Here is an 8,836-nt window from a genome sequence, read left to right on the forward strand (position 1 = left end):
TTGATTCTTAGCATCCCTGGCTGTTTGAAAACTATTGTAGATATTACAGAAACACTGTCTATGATTACATACCATTAACTAATAACCTTCATTTGTTACTCTAATTAACAAATTTGACCACATGTATTTTTTTAGTGATAGAAAAAAAATGATGTAGCTATCTTTTTAGGCACTATGCAGGAGGGGGACATGCCTTTATTCATTAACAATCAAAAATAACCATCTGATAATAATCATATTGTTGCTAGAATCTTCATCAAAGTAAAAAAATAAGGAGGAAGAAGGTGCAGTGGGGAAGTTTTTAGATTTTAAAATTTTGTTCCAGTTATGTTAGTTACACAATATAGGGTTAGGCGACCGTAGGTATAAGCCCTTCATTGTTAGCGCCCACCGCAGGGAAAAGGCGAAAAGAAAAAACATATTATTTGTTTATATTATATATTATTATTTCATTACAACGTTGAGGAACTAACTAGGCCATTTTCAATAATTAAAGCTAGCTTTAATTATTGAAAAGTAAAAAAATAAATGATTCATATGAGTATTGGGTGGTCTCTATCTCATTTAAATACACTGTGCGTTATGTTTCATTATTTAACAAAGATATTTAAATAATTAAAAATATACTGTTTCTATTTTTACATTACAAGAGGCTTTTTTTGTGGTGTTTTTTCTTTGGACTTTAACTTTTATTAAACCACATTTCAAATTGTCGAAAATCTTCCTTGCACTATTGTAAAACTTTCCTAGAGAATGAGGAATGATAGGTCCAGCCGTCTGGGAGATCTTATTGGACATATATTCATACAGAGAGAATAGATGATTATTGACTTTAGTAAATAGGATTATAAAATCACATTTTTTTACAGATATTTATTTATATTAGCTTTGTAAATTTACACATACTTTCGGTTGCGCCACTAGTCCACAGGGAAGGAAGTTAGTAAACTAGCCTATAACCACAACACGACTAAAATTTTAAGAATTAGATAGGCCCAAACCATCCAGGTAGCTATGCGATGCTTCCCTAAAATGGAAAAGTGTACAGACTCTTTAACAATTGATCTACTGAAGAGCTTATAATCATAGAGGATGTATAATAATTCAAAATCCTTTGTTTTATCCCTTAAGATCACCCATAAAAATTAATGCTTTATTAAAAGAAAGGCAATTGTGCGAGTGTACCTTTAAGATAAATGAAGTAATTTGAGTCTAAAGAGGTTCTTTTTCAGTGCTGATGTATTTTTCACTTATGTGTAATGATCCCTTTTCTAAATAGAATCATTAGGCTTTAATTGATTTATCAATTTAGGCTCTCAAATAATTTCCTGGCTTTTCAGTTAGCAGGGAGAGAGAAAGAGTTTACAAGTTAAGGAAATATCCAAATCATCTAAAACATACGATATTGAGTTTCATAGACCTGCTACGCTTTCTGTTTATACCTATCTGATACAGGAAACTTCAAGCCAAGTGTTTGCCATCGATAGGACAATTCTAACATGCCTATTTTACAATAGGATCAATATATCACGGACTGTACGACCCGATATGTAAAAAAATTCGTAGAAAATTGTCTGTAATACGACACTATCCAAGATTTTCAGTATGGCTGTGAACCGGTTCTAATACAGTGGATATAAATCGGTTTCGAGACAATACTGGATAATATAAATATTGTCCCTGGTCTTTGTACAGTACAGACTTAGCAACTTTAACTAATGTCATTTATATTTATTGAGAGGACAAGTACAAAAATCTTGCATGTATGATCATTAGATTTCGTAGATTTACAAAAAGAAAAAGGCAATATAGTAGAGTTTTTAAGAACCAATTCATGGCTGAAGTTAAATTAGTCCGTTGCTGCTTTCTTTCGTCTTAAAGAAGCAAACTTCAATAGAAGTTTTAAGCTTACAATAAAACTAAACTTATAGTCTTAAATACAGGGAACTTAATTTGATGATACTCCATTATTTCATCTATATGTCCCTGATTAAATCTGGTGCTTCCTCCTAATTGCCTAGTAGGCACAGAAACTCCCACCTTATTTTGAAATAATAAAAAAGGGGGAGGGTTGTTTTTTATTTATGCCTAACCCCAGGGGCCCGTACCTGCATTGCCCTAACATTAGGTGGTTAATGTTATCTTGTACCCAATATAACCTAACCTAAGGTACCAATTAACTCAAGAGAATACTACCCCTCCTAATTTTCAATTTCTGACAAAATATTCATATTTTTTTTTGAGGGAGGGGGGGTACATTGCTCGACTAGGAACTTTTAAGGGAAACCGCCACAAATCCTGTTGTAAATGATGCCAAAGCTTGACTTGAAACTCTCATTACCTTCTATTAAAGACAATTAGGACTTTTTTTATTTCTATACAAAACAGCTAAAAACACAACATGATTAATTTTTTTTTTGGGGGGGGGGATGGATTGAGATAATCTAATGTTTTTCCGAAAATTGGGTTGTCTACGGCACCTAAAAATTTGTTTGAGAGGAGGTTGAACACCCCTTTACCCCCCTCCCCTGAAAAACCTTGCTCCATGGACAAAAACAATTGACAAAAAAATTTAAATGTTTTTTTGGCACTTAAATATGAAAACCTTTTCATTTTACTAACAAACAATATTAAAACTAGATTGTATTTCTTATTTTTAAAAATACCAATATTTAACAATTTAATACAACAAATTTTTTCAGCAATAATGCGGGAACTCCTTTCATTAAGTAGATAAATAATTGAATAAGATTCGAGAGAGGATCATTGAGAGATGACAATTACTATTGGAAAAAGACTAATTTTATTGAGAAAAAAAGTCAATGCATACTTCTTTTATAGATTTTCTCAATAGGTCAGGTTAATACAGATACTCAAAAGCAAACAAGTTTAAATATCATTTTATATTTAAAATTTTAAAAAAGCTTTGATTTTATTACCATCAAATCAACTAATTATCAATTTTAGGATAATCTTTATTCCCCTCCTTTATTTAGTTTCAGCTAATGATATTGTCACAATTTAAGCAGGAATGTAGGGATGAATTATGAATTATTTTAATATATTGATTGAATGACTATTTTGAAAAAGGTAAATCGTTCCTTATTTTAACCTGCCTACCCCTGCACTACGGTATCTTCGTTGCTCTAACCCCGCGGGACTACCTACACCCAAGATAATCTAACATAGCCTGACCTAAAGTAATAAACAAACACATAAAAAACTACCACACTCCCCTTACTTTTAATTCATTTTATAATTACTTGCTCTCCAAGTCTCCTATCTGATGACAACAAATGTATTAACTGAAAAGAGAACAAGAATTAATGATTTTTTTACAGGGTTAATCTTCTTTTAAAATTCATTAAGTTCAAATGAATTAACTTTTGAATTCATTTAGAGATTTATCAGTACAGTCCTGTACTAGCAGATGCGCCCCTAGCATCTGGGGTATCTATATTCAAAGAGACAGAGAGGGGCTAGAAAAATAGCTGAAAACCATCACTAGACTTGAATCTGAAAAGAAAATAGTCAAAACCATCACAGGACCTATGTAAATATTACCTAATAAAGAGAACCCAATCGGTTCAGTAGTTCTTAAGCTTGGAACAAAAAACCTTACTAAATTTACATATCTATAATACAAAGTAGAACGATGTCTGTCTGTTTGTTTGTAGCGAAGGATCTCGCCAAACGCTGAACTGATTGGGTTCTCCTTTACAGGGTAGCTTCTCATAGGTCCCGGGAAGGTTAATAAGGGGGGGGGGGGAAGTTTTGACACATTTGCGTAAACCTGGCACCAAGGCTTTATCTTTGGACTGAGAGGGTAGGTTATTAGGGATAAAATCATTCTTATATGATGAATTTCACGAAGTTTTAAGATTTTTTGGATAGGCCTCCAGGTTCTTGAGCTCCAGGCCTCCAGGTGGTCTCTGGACAGGTAAAAAAATTAAAAAATTCTTATTTGAACAGTTAGAGGTAAGTTTATAAAACAACATAACCTTCTTTTATTATATTATTTACATATGTTAAGAAAAAATTAGTATCGGCCTCTAGGTTCAGGTGCTGGAGGCCTCCAGGTGGCCTCTGGACAGGTAAAAAATCAAAATTTCTAATTTGAACAGTTAGAGGTAAGTTTATAAAACAACATAACCTTCTTTTAATATATTATTTAAATATTTGAAGAAAAAATTACAATTGGCATCCAGGTTCAGGTGCTGGAGGCCTCCAGGTGGCCTCTGGACAGGTAAAAAATCAAAATTTCTTATTTGAACAGTTAGAGGTAAGTTTACAAAACAACATAACCTTCTTTTAATATATTATTTAAATATTTGAAGAAAAAATTACAATTGGCCTCCAGGTTCAGGTGCTGGAGGCCTCCAGGTGGCCTCTGGACAGGTAAAAAATCAAAATTTCTTATTTGAACAGTTAGAGGTAAGTTTACAAAACAACATAACCTTCTTTTAATATATTATTTAAATATTTGAAGAAAAAATTACAATTGGCCTCCAGGTTCAGGTGCTGGAGGCCTCCAGGTGGCCTCTGGACAGGTAAAAAATCAAAATTTCTTATTTGAACAGTTAGAGGTAAGTTTACAAAACAATATAACCTTCTTTTAATATATTATTTAAATATTTGAAGAAAAAATTACAATTGGCCTCAAGGTTTAGGTGCTGGAGGACTCCAGGTGGCCTCTGGACAGGTAAAATATCAAAATTTCTTATTTGAACAGTTAGAGGTAAGTTTACAAAACAACATAACCTTCTTTTAATATATTATTTAAATATTTGAAGAAAAAATTATAATTGGCCTCCAGGTTCAGGTGCTGGAGGCCTCCAGGTGGCCTCTGGACAGGTAAAAAATCAAAATTTCTTATTTGAACAGTTAGAGGTAAGTTTACAAAACAACATAACCTTCTTTTAATATATTATTTAAATATTTGAAGAAAAAATTACAATTGGCCTCCAGGTTCAGGTGCTAGAGGACTCCAGGTGGCCTCTGGACAGGTAAAAAATCTAAATTTCTTATTTTAACAGTTAGAGGTAAGTTTACAAAACAATATAACCTTCTTTTAATATATTATTTAAATATTTGAAGAAAAAATTACAATTGGCCTCAAGGTTCAGGTGCTGGAGGCCTCCAGGTGGCCTCTGGACAGGTAAAAAATCAAAATTTCTTATTTTAACAGTTAGAGGTAAGTTTATAAAACAACATAACCTTCTTTTAATACATTACTTACATATTTGGAGAAAAAATTACAATCGGCCATCAGGTTCAGCTGCTGCAGGCCTCCAGGTTTGCCTGGAATCCACAAGACTAGGAGCTGTAGTTATTAACTGATGAAAGTTTTACCTATTTTTGAAATGGTTAATAACATTTAAAAGTTAACCTTATGTTTATTTTTAGTTCACTTCTAACTCTTAAGGTAAAATCTTATTTTTGAATACAAGGCTTGATTCCCAACGATCCCTAGTATAAAATATGGAAGGTAATTTGAATTTTTGATATCAATGAGGTAGGTTAGTAATATAATAAAAATGTATGTTTATTTTCAATTATTGAGGTAAATATTTTTAAGTTTATACCTGAAATACATAAATAACATTTGAAAATATGCTTACTTTGTTTTACAAGTTTACCTCTAACTGTTCAAACAAGAAATTTTGATTTTTTACCTGTCCAGAGGCCACCTGGAGGCCTGCAGCACCTGAACCTGGAGGCCAATAGTAATTTTTTCTTCAAATATGTAAGTAACATATTAAAAGAAGGTTATGTTGTTTTATAAACTTACCTCTAACTGTTCAAAAAAGAAATTTAGATTTTTTACCTGTCCAGAGGCCACCTGGAGGCCTGCAGCAGCTGAACCTGAAGGCCGATTGTAATTTTTTCTCCAAATATGTAAGTAATGTATTAAAAGAAGGTTATGTTGTTTTATAAACTTACCTCTAACTGTTCAAATAAGAAATTTTGATTTTTTACCTGTCCAGAGGCCATATGGAGGCCTGCAGCACCTTAACCTGGAGGCCGATTGTAATTTTGTCTTCAAATATGTAAATAATATATTAAAAGAAGCTTATGTTGTTTAATAAACTTACCTCTAACTGTTCAAATAAGAAATTTAGATTTTTTACCTGTCCAGAGGCCACCTGGAGGCCTCCAGCACCTGAACCTGGAGGCCAATTGTAATTTTTTCTTCAAATATTTAAATAATATATTAAAAGAAGGTTATGTTGTTTTGTAAACTTACCTCTAACTGTTCAAATAAGAAATTTTGATTTTTTACCTGTCCAGAGGCCACCTGGAGGCCTGCAGCACCTGAACCTGGAGGCCGATCCTAATTTTTTCTCCAAATATGTAAGTAATATATTAAAAGAAGGTTATGTTGTTTTATAAACGTACCTCTAACTGTTCAAATAAGAAATTTTGATTTTTTACCTGTCCAGAGGCCACCTGGAGGCCTCCAGCACCAGAACCTAAAGGCCGATCCTAATTTTTTCTTCAAATATGTAAATAATATATTAAAAGAAGGTTATGTTGTTTTGAAAACTTACCTTTAACTGTTTTAATAAGAAATTTAGATTTTTTACCTGTCCAGAGGCCATCTGGAGGCCTGCAGCACCTGAACCTGGAGGCCGATTGTAATTTTTTCTTCAAATATTTAAATAATATATTAAAAGAAGGTAATGTTGTTTTATAAACTTACCTCTAACTGTTCAAATTAGAAATTTTGATTTTTTACCTGTCCAGAGGCCACCTGGAGGCCTGCAGCACCTGAACCTGGAGGCCGATCCTAATTTTTTCTTCAAATATGTTAATAATATAGTAAAAGAAGCTTATGTTGTTTTATAAACTTACCTCTAACTGAATAAATAAGAAATTTTGATTTTTTACCTGTCCAGAGGCCACCTGGAGGCTTCCAGCACCTGAACCTGGAGACCGATTGTAATTTTTTCTTCAAATATGTAAATAATATATTAAAAGAAGGTTATGTTGTTTTATAAACTTACCTCTAACTGTCGAAATGAGAATTTTTTTTATTTTATTACCTGTCCAGAGACCACCTGGAGGCCTGGAGCTCCGGAACCTGGAGGCCTACCCAAAAAATCTTAAAACTTCGTGAAATTCATCATATAAGAATGATTTTATCCCTAATAACCTACCCTCTCAGTCCAAAGATAAAGCCTTGGTGCCAGGTTTACGCAAATGTGTCAAAACTTCCCCCCCCCCTTATTTTCTTGGGGGGTAAAATAAAAATAAAAATACCCCCCCCCAAAAAAAAAAAAGAAATATAAAAATTTTTCTTTTTAAAACTAAAATTAAAATAGTGGGGTCGAATATCCCCCCCCCCAAAAAAAAAATGTCCCCCCCCCAACTTTTTAAAAAAGATTTTCCTTTAAACCTTTAAACTAAATACGAAAAATTAGTTTGATCAAACCTATTGGGGAAAAGCCCCTAGAGGCTAGGGGCAAAGCCGCTAGTTAAGGTAAAAAGATATAAATCTTTTGGTTTCAGGGATCTTAAGGGATAAGACAATATTTGTTAAATTGATGTACACTCCTAGTAACGATAAACAAAATTAACCCTTTCTATATCAAAATAATCGGAGGAAAAGTTTGGACACTGGAGGTTTGTACAGCACAATTATTATTTTATAAAAGTATCCAAAGTTTTAAAACCTGTGAATGAGAGATTATGTTTAGAAATCTTTTGGGACAATTACAATTTATATTCCAATATCCGCTCCCTCCCTAGATGTGATGCATTCTTTTCATTGAATTGCATGTTAAAAATTAGACTTTAAGGGATGAAAATATGCGAACACATATGTGCTGGGTGTATTCACAAAATTACCAAAATCTAATGAAATAAAATTAGTGCTTTAATCTGTAAAATTTCAAATAGGTCAACAAATATTGACAGCTTACATAAAGTTGCACGACTTTTATCTGAAAGTTCTAACCTTTATCTAAGGATCCGAACTTCTCCATTTAAAAAAAAGTCATGTGGAAAAATGGGGGAAAATGAAAAGAGTATTGGTTGTTTATAAACAAAGCAGTTGAGTATTTGATTGTCAAATTTGATCTCTCAATTGAATGCATGAAAAGGACTGAGATTGTCTTTGCAGGTTTTAAGCCATTAGAGAACGATTAAAACTTTTAGCTATGCTTAATTGTATGCACATACTTATGAAATATATGTATGGCAAAATTCTCATACGTTCATACATGAGAGAGAGGGTGCTTTGAAACAAAAAGAAATATAATGACACCTAAGTTTTTTAAATGTTTGCTACGGTTCATAGAAATTTGGTTTCAATCAGGCTGAATAAGAATCAAATTACTTATGAATTTCAATGCTCATAAAGCAAAAATGAGAATTGTTTGCTGCTAAATTATTATGCAACTGATTATATGCAGTTAATGGTTATAACAACCAAGACACAATAAAAATCAAGCATATTTTACTCTATCTTTTGAAGAATTTGCAGGACCTCTTTTAAGAGGTGCATTTTTTGTATAAAAGGGTATAACCTCTTCTTTTTAACTCAAGATGACCTTAAGCGGCCATGTGCTTCACACAATGGTAGGAATTTAGAATTGTATGTTTTTTATAAAGCTATTATATTACAAAGAGAGATGGGACAATGGGCTGTTTATTGCACTAGTCCCTAAAGTCAAATATAACCGTTTTCTTATTCGCTGGTTCAACAAGTTTGGGGACTTTTTATTCAATTTATCGGCCGTTTTTCTATCTCTTTAGATCTCTAATTACATTGGCATTTTTTTAAATACCTCTTTGAATAATTAAAGGTTTACTTTTCATTTTTATTAAAATC

This window comes from Acartia tonsa, chromosome 8 (genome assembly GCF_053477335.1).
Source record: "Acartia tonsa isolate MP-2025a chromosome 8, ASM5347733v1, whole genome shotgun sequence".
NCBI classification, from domain to species: domain Eukaryota; kingdom Metazoa; phylum Arthropoda; class Copepoda; order Calanoida; family Acartiidae; genus Acartia; species Acartia tonsa.